Source organism: Marmota monax, unplaced genomic scaffold, assembly GCF_021218885.2.
Source record: "Marmota monax isolate L192 unplaced genomic scaffold, Marmota_monax_Labrador192_F-V1.1 WCK01_AAM20220418_F8-fsc00023, whole genome shotgun sequence".
Classification (NCBI taxonomy): Eukaryota; Metazoa; Chordata; class Mammalia; order Rodentia; family Sciuridae; genus Marmota; species Marmota monax.
The window spans coordinates 5,908,600-5,931,485 of NW_026692907.1; the positions used below are offsets into that span (position 1 = coordinate 5,908,600).

A 22,886-nucleotide genomic window follows, 5' to 3' on the forward strand; every position below is an offset into this window, starting at 1 on the left:
GGAGACCGGGCCCGCGCAGACCCGCCTCCTCCCGCGGCCCCCGCCCCGCCGTCCTGCCGCCCCGCGCCCGCCCGGCGCCCCGCGGCGCCGCTCACCTGCCCGCTCTCTGGCCGCCGCCGGTTGGCCGACCGCAGCGCACCTCCGCCTTTAGCCTCCCGGCACCAGCTTCCTCCCGGTCGCTCTCCGCGCTGCCCGAGTGCGCTCTGAGAGCTTAGAAGAGTCGAGGTGGCGCCGAGAAGGAGGAAGCGAGCAAGCGAGCGGGGGCGCCACGGCTTGCAGTCGCGTCTCTAGAGCCCCTGCGCTCACTCCCCATCCCAGCGTGGAGAGCCGAGCAGAGAGCATGGGGTCCCCGCCCCAGCTGCGCTGGCTAGGAGGAGGAGGGAGAGGAGGGTTTCACAAAGTATCCAGTCTTTGCGCCACCGTTACCAGCAAGAGCCCCAGCCCAGCCTCTCATTTTTCTCTGAGGTCTACTTTTACCCAAACCTCTAAACATACTCATGCCCAAGCTTAAAGAGTGCCAGTGGGCGAAGACAAGAAGGTTGGTTCTCCCTCTTGCCCCCACGTCCCTTGGCAGGAGAGGGCGCTCGGTCCCAGCGGCCAATGGTGGCTGGGTGGCTGTGGTCTTCACTGAAGCTTTGAAGCTTCCGGGCCAAAGTTGGGGAAGGGAGAGGTTTCGCAACTGCCACGTTTTCATCAGTCCTAATGAGAGACCCGTGCCCCTGAGGGTGTGCAGGTCCCAGTTACTTCTTCCCCAGTTCATTCTACCCGCACATGCTCCATTCTTGGAGTGCTCTGGAGTAAACCACCTTCAGATCAGAACCTGTGCAGAAGACTCCATTGATCATATACACCGCTCCCTACTTCAGATCCTAACTTATAATAAAGTTCCTAGGAACACCAAATCGCAGAAAATATTGTATTAGTCTGAAAACTCTTTCACCCTGAGACTGAATTCAACTTTGGTCAATGCCTGTCACAGCATACCTGCTTCCAGTGGCCCTATTGGGAGTGGATGGGAATCAAATTAAGTGCTGCCCCAAGCGTTCCTTTAAAAAGTTTATTTTATGTATTTGTTAATTAATTGAATATCCTCTTCTGAGAAGTGTCGTTTATGTCTTTGGTCCATTTATTGATTGGGTTATTTGGGTTTTTTTTTTTTTTTTTTTTTTTTTTTTTTTTTGGTGCTTAGCTTTTTTGAGTGCTTTATATACCCTAGAGATTAGTGCTCTATCTGATGTGTGAGGGGTAAAAATTTGCTCCCAAGATGTAGGCTCTCTATTCATCTCACAGATTGTTTCTTTTGCTGAGAAAAAAACTTTTTAGTTTGAGTCCATCCCATTTGTTGATTCTTGGTTTTAATTCTTGTGCTATAGGAGTCTCATTAAGAAAGTTGGGGCCTAATCCCACATGATGAAGATTAGGGTCTACTTTTTCTTTTATTAGAGGCAGAGTCTCTTGTACATCATCTCTCACAATGAGAGAAATGCAAATCAAAACTACTTTAAGGTATCATGTCACTCCAGTAAGAATGGCAGCTATTATGAAGACAAACAATAATAAATGTTGGTGAGGATGTGGGAAAAAGACACACTCATACACTGCTGGTGGAACTGCAAATTGGTGCAGCCGATATGGAAAGCCGTGTGGAGATTCCTTGGAAAACTGGGAATGGAACTACCATTTGACCCAGCTATCCCTCTCCTTGGTCTATGCCCAAAGGACTTAAAAACAGCATACTACAGGGACATTGCCACATCAATGTTTATAGCAGCACAATTCACAATAGCTAAACTGTGGAACCAACCTAGATGCCCCTCAGTAGATGAAAGGATTAAAAAATGTGGCATATATACACAATAGAATATTACTCAGCAATAAAATAGAATAAAATCATGGAATTTATAGGTAAATGGATGATGTTGGAGAAAATAATGCTAAGTGAAGTTAGCCAATCCCCAAAAACAAATGCTGAATGTTTTCTCTGATATAAGATGACCGACCCATAATGGGGTAGGGTGGGGGAGCATGGGAGGAATAGACGAACTCTAGATAGGGCAGAGGGGTGGGAGGGGAAGGGAGGGGGCAGGGGGTTAGCAATGATGGTGGAATGTGATAGACATCACTATCCAAAGTACATATATGAAGATATGAATTGGTATGGTCATACTTTATATACAGAGATATGAAAGATTGTGCTCTATATATGTAATAAGAATTGTAATGCATTCCACTGTCATGTATTTAAAAAATAAAATCAATTTTTTTTAAAAAAAGTTTATTTTATTCTTTTCAGGGGCCACACTTCTGTCTTCCAGCTGTGTAATAATAAAGCCAATGTGGTGGACTTTTTTTGTTGGTGGTGTTTTTTTTTTTTTTGGTTGTTCCCCCCCTCCCCTTTCCCTTAGTAGTTTCTGTCACCCATGAAAATTTAATGAAGCATTTTCAGTTATTATCTCCAGAGTCAATGGGCTAAAAATATTTACCCTAATGCACTCCTTGTAGAGCCACTAGGTCCATGAGTGGTACATACAAAGTCATGGAGAGACCCTCCCTTTTTCCACAAAATTCACGACCCATTAAACTTATTCCATAATAACAGCTTCTGTACAAATGGAAGCCCTGGCAAACTTGACTGTCAGGCACCTCCTGAAAAGATAGCAATTTACATAGAGACAAGAAAAATTTGTGAGGTCATTGACAGGATGCAATCTTGGGAGAATAGTTGATCAAAGGAAACTCCCAACAAGGTAGGAAGGAGGTGCTATCCCTAATAACATTCAGTTTTTTACTACCTCTTCTGTGAACAGCAGATCTAACAGTGGGGACCAGGTCAACTGGCTCAAGTTTCTCCAACTTTTCCAAAGTTGTAAAAAGTAGGATGAGTTACCACCAGGAACTCTTCTGCATTGTGTAGGACATTCAGGCTGGTCACCATCTCCATTAAGAGGAATAAAACATTTAAATTTCTTCATGTATAAAGGCATACCCTTGGAATCAAGACCAAGAGAACAGAAAGAATCTGAGAAATCAAGAGTGAAATGTTCCTGGACAAATTAAGTGGCTGGAGAAATGTCAAACCTGGGACAACGGAGCATAGGTCCTGCTTTTTTTCACTGACTCAGTCTAAACACTTGAATGTTCCCAATGCTTTAGGAACACCAAAGCCATTTACATGCATTTTAAGATGTTGCATGCAAGAGATGTGATCTTCACCTGCCTTCCACCTTGATCTGTTTTCAATTGACATTGTGGTTACAGAATTGAAGGGATGCTGAGCTGGTCAAGTAATGGAAATGTAAGAGAATGTAAAAAGTCCACCAAGGAAACTGGGCAAATTCCCATAAAATTCAACATGGGCAACAAGCAGCTGTTCCCAAGTCCAGGCTGGAAGAAAGCATGATCTATAGTTGCGAATTGCATGCCAAGGATCCAAAGGCCTTCCGGGTTAAACTAAATCCACTCTTAAAGGAATATTTTGTTGTTATACTAAACATGTCAAAAAAATAACTTATCTAAAAGTTAAGGTGTTGTTTTTCTTTTTAAATACCAATGTCATAAGCATGGCTTGGGGGGGGGGGAAGCTATAAACATTCTTTTATCACCTACTTTGAGAAATAGCAAATAATAATAATAGCAAAGATGCATGTTATTTATATACTAGGCACATTTAGGAGTTTTTCTCCTATCATATATCTTATGTCAGTGAGGGAGGCACTCTTATTGTAAAATATAGAGCATGGATTTTGGGATCTGATGGGCTGGCTTCTTCTCTCACAGGTTACCTCTCTATTTCCAAATTCTCCACTCTGTAGTGTTGATGAATAATACATCCTTCACGAGATTGCTGTGAGCCTTAAATGGGATAATATGTTGGACATGACTGACATCAAATAAGTCATCCAGTAAATACTGGTATTTTTTCCAGAATAATTCCGAAGTAGTTTGTTTTAATTCAAGAATCCTTGATGGAGTCCATTGTATATATCAAACACTGTGCTAGTCATTGAGAATAATGGTGACAAATTAGAAACAGAATCTGACTTTGAGGAATTCAGACTCATGGGCATGAATAGAATACAGTTAGACAAAATGGCATGTTTTTGAACTTCTCATGGTGAGCCCTCTGCACATGATTCTCAAGAACTCAAAGTGGGGAGCTTATATAAATACTGTTTGAAACTGGCCAATAATTGAAAGAAAACTCACTGTGAAAAATCATAAATCTTACTCCCAGTAACTCCTACAAAGGAATGAATGCAAATGGACAATTCATATATTATATAAAATTTCATTTATTCCTACAATTGTTTCAACATTCCTTTCATTGGATGGATTATAATAAAATGAATTTGCACTACAGGTTTTATTTCTTACAGCTTTATTGAGGTACATTGATAAATAAGCACTGTATCTATTTAAGATGTACAATGTGATGTTTTGACATATGTACACATTATGAAATGATTACCACAATCAAGCTAATAACATGCATCACCTCACATAGTATTGTTACTATTTTTTATGTGTGTGATGAGAGAACTTACAATCTACTCCTTTTTTTAAAAACTATGCAGTTCTTATTAAATATACTCACAATGCTGTACATTAGATTTCCAGAACCTATTCATCTGATAACTAAAAGTTTTCAGCCTTTGACCCAAATCCCCCCATTTCCTCCACTCTCTAGTCCCTGACAACCACCTTTCTTTTATCTGTCTTTATAACTTTGACTTCTTCAGATTTCACATGTATGTGAGATGATGCAGAATTTGAATTTCATGTCTGGCCTTTTCACTCAGCATGATGTCCTCTAGGCTCATGTTGTCACAGATGATAGGATGTCCTTCTTCTATAAGACTAATACTCCTTTGGAGCTATATGGCCCCTTTTCTTTATCCATATACCTCTCAACAGGTACTCTGCAGGGTATACTGGGATTAATTAAGTACCATTTCCTGTGGAAATATTCCCAGGACTGAGATTGCTGGAATAGATACTGTTATATTTTTGCTTCTTGCTACCCTTTTGCTTTTCTGAAGAACTCCCATACTATTTTCCAAGGTGAGTATATCAATTTTTAATCCCACCAACAGTATGCAGGGGTTTGCCTTTTTCTACATCCTTGCCAATTCTTGTTATTATTGACTTTTTTGATAATTGCCATCCTAAAAGGGGTAAGTTTTTATCTCATGGTGTTTTTTTATTTTTAAAATCTGTTCTTTTTAGATATACATGATAGTAGAGTGTATTTTGACATATTATACATACATGGAGTATAACTTCCCGTTCTTGTGGTTGTACATGATGTGGAGTTACACTGGGCGTGTATTCAAATATAAACATAGGAAAGTTATGTCTGATTCATTCTCATTGTACATTAGATTTCCAGAACTTATTCATCTGATAACTGAAAGTTTGCAGCCTTTGACCCAAATCCCCCCATTTCCTCCACTATATATGTTTTGATTGTGTTTTGATTGCACTTCCAAGAACTTTTTATTATCTGCTGGTCATTTGTATGTCTTTTTGGAGAAAAAAAAATGTGTATTTGGGTTCTTTGCCTGATTTTTAAAATTTGTGCTTTGCTATTGAGTTGTATGGACTTCTTATATATTTTAGATATTAAACCCTTATCAGACATATGATTTATAATTATTCATTTCCCATTCCATGGGTTACCTTTTCTGTGCAGAAGCTTTCTAGCTTGATATGAGACAGGATCTCACTAAGTTTGTAAGTGCTTCCCTAAATTGCAGAGATTGACCTTGCCCTTGGGATCCTCCTTTTTCACCTCAGAAGCCACTGGGTTTACAGGCATGTGCCACAATCAGTTTTGATGACAGTATGGTGGTGTTTTAATTGCTATAGCTTTCTAGTATGCTTTGAAATCAAATTAAATTAAATCCAATCCCATGCCTCCAGATTTGTTCTTCTCAAGATTGTTTTTGCTATTCAGGGTCTTTTGGGATTCCATATGAACTTTAGGATTTTGTTTTTATTTTTGTGAAATAAAAGAATTTTGAAAGGGGTTGTGTTGAATCCATAGGTTGCTTTAGGAAGTATAGGCATTTTAACACTACAAATTCTTCCAATCCATGAACTCGGGACTTGTTTTCATTTATTTGTATCTTCTTTAATATCTTTCTACAGTGTTTTATAATTTTCAGCAAGGAAAGAATTCATCTCTGTGGTTAAATTTATTCCTAAGTATTTTATTCTTTTTTTATGCTATTGTAAATAGAATTATTTCCTTAGCTTTGGAGTTTTCAAAAATAAATTATAACATAGCCAGTACTTATTAAACAGTGTATAATGGTTGCATATACCAGGAAAATGGTAATATTTATGCACACATAAAGCTCTCAAATTAATACATTTTGATAATGTTTATAGGAATATTCCTACCATACCTATTAGAGCCATCATGTGCTCAAAGTATACTATCCACAGAAATCACGAAATTTCAAAGGTTAAAAACAAAGGTGCATAAGCTTCTCGCTGTTCCTTTTATTCAAGTTCATCTGTACATTCTGTATTTTGAGAAGAAAATTCTACTCCTTTAATAAAAAAAAAAAAAAAAATGTTGGGGGCTAGGTTGTAGCTCAGTGGTAGAGCACTTGCCTAGCAGGGGTGAGGCACTGGGTTCCATTCTCAACACCACATAAAAATAAATAAATAAAGTTGTAAAAAAATTTTTTTTAAATGTTTACTGATGCTATAGGGTAAACATTTTTTAAAAAATTAAAAACATTTAGTTTTCATTAAAATTTAATAAAAACTAAATGTTTTTAATTTTTTTAAAAAAAGCTTGCCCTCTAGCACAATGGTAGGCATTGGCAGAGAAAGGAAAACAAACAAACAAACAAAACCTTGCCCTTAAACATATCACCACATTGTATTGAGATAAATGCTATGATAATGCCAAGAACAAGAAGCTAAGAGAATGCCAAATAGGGCACTCACCCCGTGATGAGATGTTATGAGGACTTCATGAAGCAAGTAACATCATTTTGAAAGATAACTGGATACCCAGCTGAAGCAGGGAAAGACATTTCAGGCCAAGCAGGGGGCAGGGTGAGAAACAGAGAGAAGCGGGTCAGTAGAGAATCAATATAATTATATTAGAATAAATATAATTAATTCTAAAGCAGCAAGCATGAACAAATTGTAAAAGATCTTATTTACCCTTCTTAGGATTTTAGAATTTCAAATGAATAGAAAGGGATCCACTTAAAAAAAAAGAAGAAGAAAATATTTTGTAACCCTTATATCAACCACATTTCAATTACTTTTCTTGTATGCCTTGGATACAAATAAAACATACAGTTGCTATTTCTCTTGTGAGGTCAAAAAGGCAATGAAAAAAATATTTCTATTGGGCTTCATGAACACAGAAGATCCCTTATTTTGTGATACTGGCCTTGCTTGATTCCCAGGAAAAGGTTGTGTGGCAGTATTACAAAACTTGACTCTGGTTTATAGTAGCTATAAATAGCATTTCTTTTATTTTTCTAAGGAGAAGGTAGAGGAGAGCAGCAACACTGGGAATCATATTTATACCTCCGGTCTGCTCTTTTTAGCTAAATGTACACTAGAAACAAAGTGGAGAGTTTAAGTGATTGTCAAAGGACTCTTATGTTCCAATACAAACCCCCAATTTTTTCACTTATAAAATGGAGCTTAAGGTGATATTAGTCTTGAAAAAAGAAGTAGACTAAAAGATACCAAAAAATGACGGAGCTGGCACTGCTGGGAGACTGTAAGAATGAGCTGAGAAGAGTCAGCATAGCGTATACTACAGCTGCCACATGTTTTGTGGCTTCTGTGTTAGAGGTATGCCAAGTTTGTGACATTTCTCTCTGTGGAGCATTCTTCCTTCTTCTGTCACAACATCAAGATTTCACTGACAAACCATTTCTCCACCCAGTAATTTTTTATTATTATTTTTACATTTAGTCTGCAGGGATAGACAGGTGACTCAGGGCAGCATATTTCTTGGCCACAATTTGGAGAGGATTAAAGGGATGATCTCCATGAACTGTGGTGATGAACTGTGTCCTCTTGACAGAGCAGCTGAGGAAAGTGCATTCTCCTTCCTATTGGACTAGAAACTGGAAAGTATTCGGTCTACAGATTAAAGAACCTGCTCTAGGAAAATAGCCTTCAGGGAGTAAAGCTAGCAGAAGAGAAAGAGATGGGAAGACAATTATGAGGACATCACTGAAGGTTAGTATTGCCTGAAACAAACTATTCTTTTTCCCCTACAACTTTCTGTTAGATGAGTAAACACGTTCCCTGTATTATGTGAGGAAATTTGAATTACTGGACTTTATTTTCACTTTCAATCAAAATAAATCTATCTAATAGTCTAAGTCTTGTAATATTCATTTTCTATATATTACTCAATTTAATATTTAGAGCTCCCCAGAAAGGTATTTATTGTAGTTATGTAATTTTGTGTATATCATTTGTCCTTGTTCTAAGAACAAGAACTCACATTTTATAGGTGAGCATAAAATCAGAAACATTCACTATTTTAACTGAATCTGCACAGCTAGTCACTGCTGAAAAAAAAATTAAGATGTTATATACAATAATCCGGCACAAAATACTTAAGCATAAATTAAACACAAGTAGTACAAGGTTTCTTTACCAAAACTTACAAAGCTTTGATGAAAACAAGTAAAGCAGACCCAAATAAGTGGACTGGTATACAATGTTCATGGTTTATAGTACCTGATATTGACAAAATGTCAATTATCCCCAAAGTGAAATACATATTTAGCACAGTTACAATAACAATTTCAGCACATTTTTTTAAAAGAAATAGGCAGGCTAATTTTAAAATGTATATGGGAATAAAAAGTGTTGTACAATCACCAAAACAATCCTGGAAACAAAGAGTAAAGTTTGAGGGTGTATCCAACTCTGACTTAGGACTTACTCTATACTGTAGTAATCAAGACAGTATAGCAATGACAATAAAGATAGATACATTAATCATTGGAACACATCAGAGAACCCAGAAGTAGATAAGCACACATTCAGGCACTTGATTTGTCCTCACAGGTGCTAATGCAGCTCAAGAGTAAGGAAAGGCCTTTAAAACCTGTTATTGAAACAAATGGACCATCAGAAAAACAAATATCTACCTCTTCTTTACATTGTCTGAGAATCAAGAAGCAATGGCTAAATTGTTATCATGCAGTGATTTTACAATTAGAAAAGAGCCTTTGATGCATTTTCATGATTTGGAGGTCTGTTCAGTTTTCTTAGTACACAAGAGTCATTGACCATCAAATCAGACTTAATTAAAATTTAAAACTTCTGTCCATCAAAAGACAACATTAGCAGGGCATGGTGGCGCACACCTGTAATCCCAGCAGCTCTGGAAGTTGAGGTGTCTGGAGCTGCCCTCGATGAACACACCTTTAAGTCTTGATGCCTTGGGGGCACTGAATGATAACTGCCTTCAGCAGTAACTTGGGCTTTACCTCTGCTGGGATAACGAGGCATGGCTCCAGGAGTAGGTCTTCGAGTAGGGTTGAGTTGTACTCACTTGTTCCTTTGTAATCCTACCCCTTTGCCCTTTGGGAGATAGAATGTTCCATAAAACCTCCCTTTGTGTGTCCCCAATGGCTCTCTCTCTTTCCAGGAACCCTTAAGTTTGCAGAGCCATCCCTGGAGTATTGAAAAGGTACTTCTGTGTGGTTGCATGCTTTCTTTGTCATTTTCTTAAGTTATTGTAATAGTCAGCTTTTGTGAACCCAGCATTAGCTCGCCAGCTAGGCTAGATGATGATACTGAGGCAGGAGGATCCCAAGTTCAAAGTCAGTCTCAGCAACTTATTGCGGTCCTAAGCAACTCAGTGAGACCCTGTCTCTAAATAAAATTCAAAAAAGGGCTGGGGATTTAGCTCAGTGGTTAAGTGCCCTGGATTCACTCCCCAGTACATATATATATATATATATATATATATATATATATATATATATATATATATATATATATATATGAAAGATCAATAATATCAATAGAGTGGGAAGGGAAGGGAAGAGGGGGACTGAAGAGAGGAAGGAATTTAGCCATTCTAGGGACAAATTGGAGCAAATCATATTCCATGCTTGCAAAATTACACCAAAATAAACTCCACTATTATGCGTAACTATACTGCCCTAATTAAAAAGTTTATAAAAATACCATTAAGAAAATTAAATTGTAAACTATAAACTTTGAAGAAAAGAGTCATAATACATGTATCTGACAAAGACTTAATCCATAAAATATCTTATTAGTTAGTAAGAAAAAGACAAACAACCTAATTAAAATAGACAGAAGACCTTAACAGACACATTACAAAAGAAAATAGCACATGAAAAGGTGTTCAGTACCATTGATCATGAAAACATCCAAATAAAACCATAATGATACCACTTCACACCCACTAAAATGGCAACAATTTTAAAATCTGACAACATCAAATAACTGGTGAGGTCGTGGGGCTCTCATATATTGTTGGTAAAAGCATAAAACAGTTTTCCCCTTTGAAAAACTACCTGGCGCTTTCTTATCTGGTTACACACATACCCACTTCATGAGTACTTAAAGGTATTTAGATATTTATTTCTCCTAGGTATTTACCCAAGAGAAATAAAACATGCACACATGCACACACATTTCAAAGTTTATAGCAGCTTTATTCATAATAGGTCAAACTGGAAACCATCCAAATGCTTACACACAGCAGAACGGCTAAACAAATTGTCAAATATTCATACAGTGAAATACTACTAGCAAGAATAAAATACTCTACTGACATAGGTAGCAATATGGACAAATCTTAAAAACATATTGAATGAAAAAAGAGAAGCTAAAAAGAAGATATTGTTATGCTTCCATCTATATGAAAATCTACACTGAGCAAAATAAATCTACAATAAGAAAAAAAAATGGAATACTACTTGCTCAGAGAAGAATTGCCTGCAGAAGGGTATAAGGAAATTTCTGGAATAAAAGAATATATTATATCTGTAATGCAGTGTTGGTTATATAGGCAAACACATTTATCAGACCTTATCAAACTATTCTCGATATATGTGCACTTTAACGTATGTCTATCTTTATCTCAGTTTATCACAAAGAGCAGACAGAGAAAAATGGAACAACAAACAGGCCCCTAAAATTGTTGTGTGCACTACTCTATTATGGCTCAACTCAAGTATTTATCCTGAAAGAGCAAGGACTTAAAAAATATTATATTCCCAATATAAAAAGTGCACTTTCATTCATGGCACTGTCACAGAAATAGATGTGTAAAAAAATGCCCTTTAAATTAATTAGAGCAAGAATGGTTAGATAGAAATGAACATACACTCCATAAAAAGGAAGCATTGTCCATTGACAAAGCAGATGTCACCAGAAGGTTCTGGCTCAGGGTGGATCATAGACTGGATGATGGATCGGCAGGAATTCCACAGACAAATTCAAGTTTCAGAGGGTGAAATGAATGGGGTAAAGGGTCAGGTATAATAAAAACTTTCGGCTCTCTTTTTTAGTCTCAATATTCAATGTTTATGGAGGGTTCTTGTTCTTAAGGGTTGAAAGCCATAGTCACACTTAAAGTGGGTTCTCTTCTCCTCTGTCCCAAAAAAATAAATGATGAAGAGGCCGCAACTCTATAGTGCAGACATAAGCTGCATGGTAGAATTCACATGAAATGCTCACAAGGAAAAAGTCACCACTCTTTCCTGGAAACATACTGATGCAAATCACACTTTATAAAATATTTTTTTAAAATAAAAAGAATGTAATTGCTCATTGAATTGTAATATGAATGCAAATTAACTTACTGTAATTATACTGTGCAATTTTCTACTTTAAAAACTTAGAAAATGGAAGAGACCTGATAAGTAATTTGAACTGTAATTCTTCATTGTGTTCCTTCATTATGCATTGGTTACCATAAGCAATTTGCTCTGTTTTAATGTAAAATATTTCTAGTTCATACCTTTACATTGGAAGTACTCAATTGAGACCATTCAATATAGACAGATACCTGTTCCCCATCCCCTATCCCACAAGTGCATTGAAGAAAAAAAAAATCAAGATAAATTAACACAGCACAGGGGAATTTGAGAAGGAGTCTTAATATATTTTCATTTGGGAACCTTTATCACATTAAGTGTCTCTCTATCCTGTGCCCTCAATATCCTGAATAATCAAGGAGTCCCTAAGCAAATAGGAGTCAGATTATCAGAATTCACTCTTTAGGGCAAGCCTGGCATAGAAGTAGAGAAAAGGGGTTCTAGTCCCAGCTCTGCTACTAATGAATTGTGTGACCTTCCCCTTTTGGTCCTCGTTTCCCTTTCTGTAAATTGAAAGCCTGGGCCAGGTGATTTCCAGCTTCCATGCCAGCCCTTACAGACAGTTCTGCAGTTACCCTCCCCTTTGCATTGTTTAAGCAACATGAGTGACAGGAAATGAATTTCTTATTTAGAATTAATGACCATCTGAATGAACCGCAAGCCCTTTAGTTCAGTCATTCATTGCTAAAGAATGTCTAACACAAAGATCATCTGTGATGATGCAAATGTAAAAAATAATAATTACCCATTTTCATGCTAATAATAATTTGCATGTGTAGTTCCTTCAGTGTAGATCCCATTAACTGCAAGGCGTTGATACAGAGAGCTGGGATCTCATTAAGTACGCAGGGCAATGGAAGGGAGTGGGCAAGGGCTTAGAATCATGAGATTTTGGTTTGGCGTTTCCTGTGGCTAACAACCTCCCTTGCCCCTCAGGGTCACCTCTTAGCTGAGATGCCCTCTGCTCCCTCTTTGGATGTTGTGAGGACTGATCTTAATGAATGGAAAGGTATTTGGTTGCCCATATTTATAAGTGTTTCACTTAAACTACCCTATGAGGTAGTCGTTTCTGTTATTATCTCTATTTGCCTCTATGGAAAAAAAATAGAAGACAAGTTAAGTATCATCCTCAAGGTCCCAGTCTGTGATGCCGTCTGTGCTATTTATCCAGTGGGGGAAAGTCATATCCTTGTGTTTTCTAAGCTCCATGATAACATGTGTAGTTAATTCTTCCTCTTGACATAAATGGTCTTTGTAGGGAAAGGGAACTATTTCATCTTTGTGTAACTAACAGCACTATGAACCTCCACTAGCTCAGCTGTAAGATGGAAATAAAAGTAACACTATCTACAAAGGATGTGCATCAATTCTCTCTTTACTGAACAGTAGCCCGCTTAGGCCCGGCCCATTTCCTCCTTCCTAAAAAATAAATAAATAAATAAATAAACAAACAAACAAAACAAATCTCCATTCCCATTAGAGGAAGACACCAATTTTTGGAGGCTGACTGCACCTTCAGCTCTGGGTAGAGTACACGACTCAACGTTTTCCAACTTCTTGTCCAGAGTGATTGATGCAGGGACTGGCAGATAATTTAACTCTGTCCCATCAGATTGAGTCAAAACACTAAGGTAAAAATTCCCTCATCTTTCCCAAATGAAGGAGGAAGAATGTAATAGCTAAAGAAGCACCAGCTTAGCATCCTAAAGGGAACAGACTTAGGATAAAGTTGCTCCCCATGAGGTCAAAGAGATGGAAAGAAATCACATCTCTGTGGCATCTAAGTCCGTCCCTGCCAGAAGCCATCAGTACCTTAACATCATCTGAGTCAGTCTATTTCCTTTATCATTTAGACCTGCATAAGTTGCAACTTTTCTCACTTTCTACCAAAACCACCCCATTGACTGGGTAAAGAGGCTTTACAGACATAATGAAGTCATGAATGAGAAGTTGTAAAAGGCTACAGAGGCATAAGATAAAAACAGTGGTCATTGTGAAAAGAGTGACCAGGATGAGGAGGGAGTTAAGAAGGGAGGGAGGGCTTTTCAACAAATGTGGGGCTGCAGCTCATGTGGATCAGAAGAAATGGTTCGGTCCTCTGTGTTTCCTCACTTCATCTTATAGGTCATCCTCAGCAGCGCACTCCTGTGAGCCCCATCAGACCCCGCAGGAGAATGGGATCTTTCCTAAAGGCACCTTCTACTTGTTTTTATCTGTTCCTCATCTCATGCTGTTTCCTCCTCCAGGATTATCTTTGCTATTCCTATTTGTTGAAAACCTTCCCAATCTGCAAAACCTAATTTAAATGAAGCCTCCTCTGCTCGTTCTCTTCTCTGCTTCCTTTACATGTTGTACCCACCTATCATCTTGATCCCCGCCATTTTCTATGTGTCTGATGCCCCCACTGAAATTGTAATCTCTTAGAGTAGATGCTAAGCTCCTTATACACTGCAGATAGAAAGAGCTGTATGCAACATCTGCTACTGCATTAACGTCCAGGATGATTCGGCCCATGTGACCATAAGTCCACAACTGAACATCATCAACCAAAAGCATACGAGAAGCACCTTAGGAAGAGATGGAAACTTCTTCCAATTAGGAATGCTCATGCTATAGTCCAATCAGAGCCCGTGAAGAGTCAGGAGAGCCAATGACAGAACAAAGAAGGAAGTGGGGGGGGGAGTGAGAGAGGGAGGGAGGAAAGGGAGAGGGGGAGGGAGGGAAGGGCTTATGGAATGTTATTAAAGTATGCTATAGCAAAATTCTCTATAGTTCTTGTCTGTCTTCCTATGTCTTAGGGAGATAAGATATGGTCAGATGGTCTATTAGACACGCTATTCTCCAAGTGGTGTCTCTAGAGTAATTAGAAATAGTGTCTTCTATATGCATCCCAGTTAATAGTGTTATTATATATTTGTAAATATAGAATAAAACATGAATAATGATGAAGAATACATAATGTGATCCTACAGCCTCATTTCTAATCTTAGTTCTGATATTATTGGGATGGGAATTTGGGTGAGTTTTTTTTTTTAACTCTCAGCTTCATTTATCTGACACAATACTAGGAATAATAATAGCTATAGATTGTGGACAATAATAGCTAACTCTGGCACCTATTGTAATTATTAAGTAAAGTAATATTTTTAAAAGTTTGTCATAGTCCTTGGTATGTGGTAGCCTAGCAAATCAGTGGCTGTCAGGAACAGAGGCTGCAGTAGTAATCATTAGTTTGGACATGGATTTCTGTCTTTGATCCACTCAGCTGTCTCTATCAAAGTGACCCTGGGGATAATAAGCACCCACATTTCACAGTAAAACCAGGAAGGACTGTGGCAACACTGTTGTCAAGCCTGGTGCTCAAACTTCCTAAAACAAGGATCTTAGCCCTGCCAGATAAGCATTAAGAAATTTATTTTTATTTTATGATTTGAGTATGCTTCTATCACCTAAAACCAATAAGTAGTCACGGATCATAAAATTGGTGAGAGTTGGCACACATTTCCTTGGGCAGCCTTTTATAGCAGATCAGATTCAAGGTCGCCCCATAGAAACGCTGCTCTCATGCTTTCCATTCTCAGGTTTTCCTAAGTGAGAGAAAAGGGGCAGAGATGCCACAGTTGTGCCCAGAAGCACCAGTGGCCTTGAGCATTATCCATGGAGGAGTACTGCCCTGTAACAATTGCCACATGTGTATCAATGGGAGTTATTTTTGGAAACTGCTAATTCAGGTGATTGGAATTTGTCAAAGGATTTTGAGAAACAGAAGGATAGAGCCAACTATTTGTAGAAACAACGTTGAGTAAGATGTCTAAGTCACTCTTACTTCAGGGACACCCTGCTTTTTTTCCAACTACCTGCGGCAGCACAGTAGTTCATGACTATGAACCCTGTGAACAGGGCATCTTGAAATATGTGTTATTCATTTACAAATGCAACTTAGCAAGTCTATAAGGGGTATGTAATGCCATTTCCAAAAAAAAAGTTAATATTTCCTCCCATATTCTAAAAAAAGGACACTTAGTCATTGGGAATCTTCCATATTTGGATCTACTCAATCATAAGGTTTATACAGGGATCTGAGTTTTGCTGTGTGTGGCCTGATTGGGATGGTCACATCCTGTTCAAATGGGCTTATAGTAGGAATGCCCAGGTCATAGGAAGGGTTGAAATATGGACCATGACAAACAGGGCCATTTAAAAGAGATGCTATTGAGAACATAAATATTGTTGTTCTCTTCAAGGGATCCTACTTGCTTCCTGAACGTGCCATGCACTTTCATATATCTAGGTATTTTCCTTGAGCTTTTTCCTCAGCATGAAATGCACTTCTTTACTGTTTCACTTGCCTCGTTCTTTGAAGTCCAACCCAAGTGAAGCTTCCTTGACACTCTACCAACCCTCCCCCAACTCTATCTCAGGCACTATCACTTCTCTCTCATCTGGCTTATAGAATGTTATTAAAGGATGCTAAAGCAAATCACTTTCATCATCTTATGGATTCCCCTGTTGTGGTCTTTTGTTTAATGCTTGTCCCTTCAACAGACTAGGAAGCATCCCTGAAGCTGTCCTCTGCCTCACTTCCCTCTGGCCAGTCCTTTCCCAAGTCATCCCAAGTCTACCTTTGAGAAGTCATGCCGTCTCTCTTACCATCACCCCAGACCACGCCAGATCCATTTGTCTCCTAGGCACTATTTCACTCTTGCCTCTGCGTAATCCATGTTTCACATGCTAGCCACAGTAACATCTTTTAAAACATAATTCAGATCTTGATGATGCTGTTTAAAACACATCAATGGTTCCTCATTAGACTTAAGTTTTCAGAATCTTGAAAAAAGTTTGCATTTCAAAGTCCACCATCACCTGACCCAATGTCAATGTGCTCTACTCCACATACTCTGGCCACAATGGTTTTCTCTCACTCACATGGGTACCCACCTCAAGGCTTTGGCAAGTAATGTTCTGTTTGCTTGGAACGGTCTAGCCCCCCTCTCTAACAGCTTCTCCTGAAGCCCCAACAGCTACATTTTTACTGATGATCAACTTAAATATCACCTGTTCAGAGAGATCTGACCAGCTCCTCACCCTTGATGAGGTCCCTTTATTAATATCTTTCAAAGCACCCTGAAATTAACCTTCATGGGCCAAATTATAGTTTATAACTAACTATGTATTACATATATATATATATATATATATATATATATATATATATACACACACACACACACACATAGTGATTTAGTTTTATAATTATGTCTTCATTTAATGTCTTGTCCTTCAGTAGACCATAAGCTCTATAAGAACAAACAAAGGAATGCTTTTGTTTGCTTGTTGTTGTTTGGTCACTATTGTAGGTTGAATGGCAGTGACTCAAAACATATATCCAGGTCTTAATTCCTAGAATCTGTGGATGAATGTTCCCTTGTTTGGAGAAAGATGGTTTGCTAACCTAACTAAATTAGGATGTGAAGATGAGGTAGGCTCTTAGTCCAATTATGAGTGTCCTCAAACACACACACACACACACACACACACAGAGGAGTCAAATGGAAGAGGAAACCATGTGACCACAGAGGGATAGATGGAATGATATGGCCATCAGCCAAGGAACAGCTGCAGCCACCTGAAGCTTTCAGAAGGAGCACAGCTGTGCCAGCACCTAGATTGGGGAATTCTGTCCTATAGAACTAAGAGAATCTATTTTTTAAGCCAACAAAGTTGTGGTAATTTCTTATAGCAGCCCAAAGAAATTAATACATTCTGTCATTTGTATATTCCTAGCGCTGGTCACTAACTTTGTGGCCAGATGAATGAACAAATGAGCATTCATCAAAGAAAACGCATGCACATTCATCATTGTGTACCAGAACTTACCATAATGAGTCAAAATCAGTAGATGTTCGATTTGTTAACTTGTACTGAATTGGAACTCTTTTAAAAAAAATTTGGGGGGGGGGTACCAGAGATTGAACTCGGGACACTCAACCACTGAGCCACACCTCCAGCCCATTTTTTTGTATTTTATTTAGAGACAGGTCTCACTGAGTTGCTTAGTGTCTTGCCATTGCTGAGGCTCGATTTGAACTCACAATTCTCCTGCCTCAGCCTCCTGAGCCTCTAGGATTATAGGCATGAGCTACTGTGCCTGGCTGAATTGGAACTCTTTTTATAAAAATACAGGCCTATGAATTTTTGGAACTTACACATGCAAAGGAAACTTAAAGATTATGCTAGGCAAATTCCTTCTTTTATAAATGAGAATAGTAGAATTGAAAAAGGTTATCTGACTAACCCAAGGTCACAAAGCAAGTTTAGACTGAGAGAACTTGCATTTATTTATGTAATTCTCATACCAGCATCTACTCTATAAGTTCTGTAAATACAATCACACCATTCTAATTAAAATCACTTAGAATGGTTGCTGGTATCTGTTGTCAAAGACACCAGCCATTCATTGTTATGAAACTCGTTAGTATGTGTAGGACCATACTGATAACGAAATAAATATTGAACCAGATTCCAAGAATTGTAAGATAAAAAATTTTATCCATTCAAATTCCAAGGAATCCAAAAGGGAATATCAACACGAGTTAGACATTTACTATTATTACATTTTACTTGATTTAATTATGATTTCATTTCTAGTATTCAAATATTTAAGCAGCTTATCAAGTATTATCTCTTCATTTAAGAATGTATCCCAAAATATATTAAAATGCATAAAATAAACTAATTCACTTCAGAACTAAGGCCTTTCCCATTTAATTTCTGACTTAGGGATCACTCCACTTGAGGAGTCTCTAATAATTATGGTTTCAGTTTAATGCATATTACATGGTGCATGGCAGGAAAGACTGCATCCACTTCTGTCAATATGAAAGGAGTGTGTTGAATTGATCTTTCTTTTCTCCTTCCTTCTCTGTATGGAAATGAACAATATAGTTCTGGGGAGTTGGAATATCCTTATTTATTTCACATGTATACTTTTATGCTATTGCTCATCCATCTACCTTTTCAGCCATTCTGGTATGAGTTTAATAAATATTAATTTTAACCTTTATCACCTGGGTACAAAATTCATGCTCTTTTTTTTTTTCATTTTGTTCCCAACAGTTCTCTTTTCAGTCTAGATGCACCATTAACCTATGTTAATGTTAATACTAGTCTATAAATTGAATTGTATGGCAATTGCTAGAATTGGACATACTATTTTCTTTGGTTTATTAAATATGACTAAATCTGGAGAATCCCATTGTAGCTGGGGGACAATCCAGAAGGTCAGGTCGTTTTCTCAGGTTTCCAGCTGTAGCTCTATCCTTAATTTCCCCATACCTATGGAGGCTTATCCATTGTACTCCTAAGTACCCTTGGGAATAGAACCTTCAAAATCCTCCCCTAGAATTGATTTCTCTGAGCAATTATGTCTGGTTCCAGTTACAGAGTGCACATTTTTATCATTCATATGTTTATTTATTCAAAACCTTTCCTGAGTGAATGGAATTCACCTTCCATGTGAATGACTCTCTACAAATAGGCACTGGTGATAGAGGAAGGAAGACCAGCTCTATTCCAAAGTCCTGCATGGAATGGGAGAGAAAGATAAACCATTTAAGACAATGTCTTGAGCATCCCATTAACAGAGATAGCTACTGAGTGCTCTAAATTCCCCCTCCTCACAGAAAGGTATTTGGGGTGGGAGAGTGATTTGCAGGGTTCAAGAGAGGGAGCCTTGTGAATCTATTAGGACAAAGGTCATCCCACAGCCACTGGCCCAATGGACTTCTTTGCCACTCAAAGATCTCTCCAACTTAATCCTTTCCACTGACAGCAGTCACCCTGTTAACATTCTCAAAGAAGTTCCAAAGAGAGAAATCCTTGTGAAGATTTATCACTCTCCGGGCAATAGTGTGGCTCTTGCCTCATGGAAATATAATCATTGCACCTTTGTTTGAGGTCACATGTGCACTCTGTTTGTTACTGCCTCAATGCAGTCATTAGTTTTAAGAGGAAGATTTGCCCCTTCTGTGGGCTTTATTTTCAGAGGAGTCAGTAAAAAACCAGATTCCTAGAGAAAGAATATTGTATGATAATTATATAATGTGAAATCCAAAGCCCTTATTTAAAATCACTTCGTGGCTCCCCCGTGCCTACAGCATAAAATGGAATCTCCTTAGTCTGTCATTCAGAGCCCCCATGACAAGCCCTTGCCTACCCTGTAGTAGGGGTTTTAACCAAGATTCCCTACATGCTAGTTGCTAGCCAGGTGGAATTCCTTAAGGTTGTGGGCAGAGAAATCACTGGAGGGCTCTTAGTGGAGAGGTGATAAGATTTGATCTACATTTTAAAAAGCATGTTCCACATTCTCTGAGTGAAGCATGTGTACTGAACAATCCATACATAATTCAATTTCTTTGGAATAATGCAGGCCATCAACTTGTAAGCAAAAAATAAAGAATATAGTGTGAAGAAGTTCATAGAATCTTTCCCTAAAAACGTAACAGCAAAGCATCCCCATCAAAATGTCAATGTGAAAGTTCATGGTCAGCCTCCCTACCTGGGAATTCTGACAAATCCTAAATTGCCCAATAACCCAATGGTCTGTTGACTATTGTATGACACACTGTATGTCTCAGCCATTGTGCACAGGTTCAGACAGGTGTACACAGGACCTATTATAAGTGCTCAGTTGTTGCCATAATTTTCTGTGCCCAGTTATCAAGGGCACCTTGAATTCAGAATTCTTCAAAAGAATCACTGTGTTGATCTTGAGTTTACTCTTGTGGGAAAAAAAAATCAAGAAAAATTTTAAACCAGGTAAAGCAATGACCAAACTGCTCTTCGCCATTAGGCAATATTGTCACATGAAAACAAAACAAAAAACAGAAACAAAACAAATCTCTAGCAACTTGGAGAATTAAGGGCCACAATAATCCAATCTGTAACTAATAACATTTGAGTGTTGTATTATTTTACTGAACAAACTACACCAGATTTGTCTCTTTTGGTGGATTTGTTAATTCAATAAAAACTTACTTACTGAGCATCTTTTCTGTTAGGCAACAAAGAAAGTGTTGACTAAGATGTTGTCCTTGCCTTTAATAGCAGAGTATTTCCATTTATTTTGCTAGTATTAAATTAAACACACACACACACACACACACACACACAATTTGGTCTGTCCTATTCCTTCATGCTATCAAGTCGATGATCCTCCCCGCCACCACTTTGCCAACACGGATTAAAAATAAGCCTCCCACTGTTGATGACTTCAGTCCTGAATCACTTCTTCTATTTTATGCTCCCAATGTTGGCTAGGTCTTCATCTTCCCAAATCAGACTTTCAGGATTGTTTTTCTATAGCCACACTTTTTGTCTCTGTGCTCAACATTTGACCTGGATTTTGATTCCTCCTGAGTAACACCATTTCAACTTGTTTTGGATATACATTGTCCCATCTGATCTGGGGGTCAATGGCTATCACAGAGGGGAGGACAACTTCCCCCTGTCCATCATAATATGGCTCCATCTAACAGCCCAGCATAAGAACCCCACATTTCAAAGGAGAAATGCATATATGTAATAAATATTACAGGACATGAAACAAGTCAGGATTCTGCTTATTCTGTAATACTATTAACACACAGATATTACATTAAAATAGTAACCTAAACAACCCCCAATCCATATTGCCACCATGTCATGGTGTTCCTATTCCCTTTTTTAAACTTTTAGTCTAGTTTTGACCTGATTAAATAAGTGATTCCCAGTGAATGAATAATGGTGGATAAGAGACACCTTACCAACCCTACCAATGGCCAACAAACTCATTTCTGAATGTTATTAAGTATACTGTTTTAACCCAGTTTATGAAACCACAACATATTTGACATCCTTTGCTACATCTGGTAGGTTGGTTTTATTGATTCTAGAATTATTTGAAGCACTGAATCTATAGAAGAATATAAATGCACCTACTGGTGATAAGATAGCTAATAATACACTTATGAACTTTTCCCTAGTCTGAGAGACCACATTGTCTTGAATTCACACTAATGTGTAAATGACTGATATGGGATATTATTTTATGAATAAAGTTCTGAATAGCAGAGGGGCCAAGAAGAGGTACACAGGATTCTAAAATAAAGGAATAATGGTTGGGATAAACTTGGTGTTATGAAGGGAGAACTTGCCTATCAAACAATTTAGCTTATGGGGGGCCCTTTGTATTATTTGCTGTAAAGAAGAATAAGTTTGGAATCAGAATTCTGGGTTCTCATCTGGGCTGTAATCCTTTACTGAAGAACTCTATATAAGGCACCTAACCTCTTAAAGAGAGTCTTGAATTGCTTGTTTATAAAAATGTGCAACAATTCACTCTCTGACCTCGGAGATTAGTGAGGAAGATAGTGTTGAGCACGGGCTGCACAGATGGACCTGTGAACCAGGGTAGAGCTACCCATGCACAGTGGTAGGTATCTCGGAATACCCTGAAACCATGAATAGAACAAGCCATCTGGGGGACTGCTTTACGATCTATTCTAAACAATAGCAATCTTCTATGTTGTTTCAATTATAAAATGTTCTAATCTCAAACTTTTAAAACAATCAACATCCATTTACTTGAAACTCTGCTTTCAGATTACAATGAACATAGGATTCAGTCACATCCTTGAAAAGAATCACCATGTGTTGGGGCTGGGGACGTGGCTCAAGTGGTAGTGCGCTCGCCTGGCATGCGTGCGGCCCGGGTTCGATCCTCAGCACCACATACAAACAAAGATGTTGTGTCAACTGAAAACTAAAAAATAAAAATATTGAAAATTCTCTCTCTCTCTCTTAAAAAAAAATCACATGTCCCAGAACTCATTGGCCCTTTTGAACTGTATTCTAGTAGGAACCATAGGATTCGTGGGTCTCTGTTACCTGATCATTTCATAGTTCACATATATGATGCATGTGTGCTTCATTTAAATCACCATTATTCTTTTAAAGAGTTATACTTAACTACTTAAAAAGAAG

The 22,886-nt window shown here is 38.1% G+C and overlaps 1 protein-coding gene across 2 annotated transcripts in view; it reads right to left on the reverse strand.

Annotated features, from left to right (window-relative positions):
- Dab1 (DAB adaptor protein 1) overlaps window positions 1-22,886 on the reverse strand; it is a 1,164,537-nt gene that overhangs the window by 425,627 nt on the left and 716,024 nt on the right. The window lies entirely within an intron of this gene.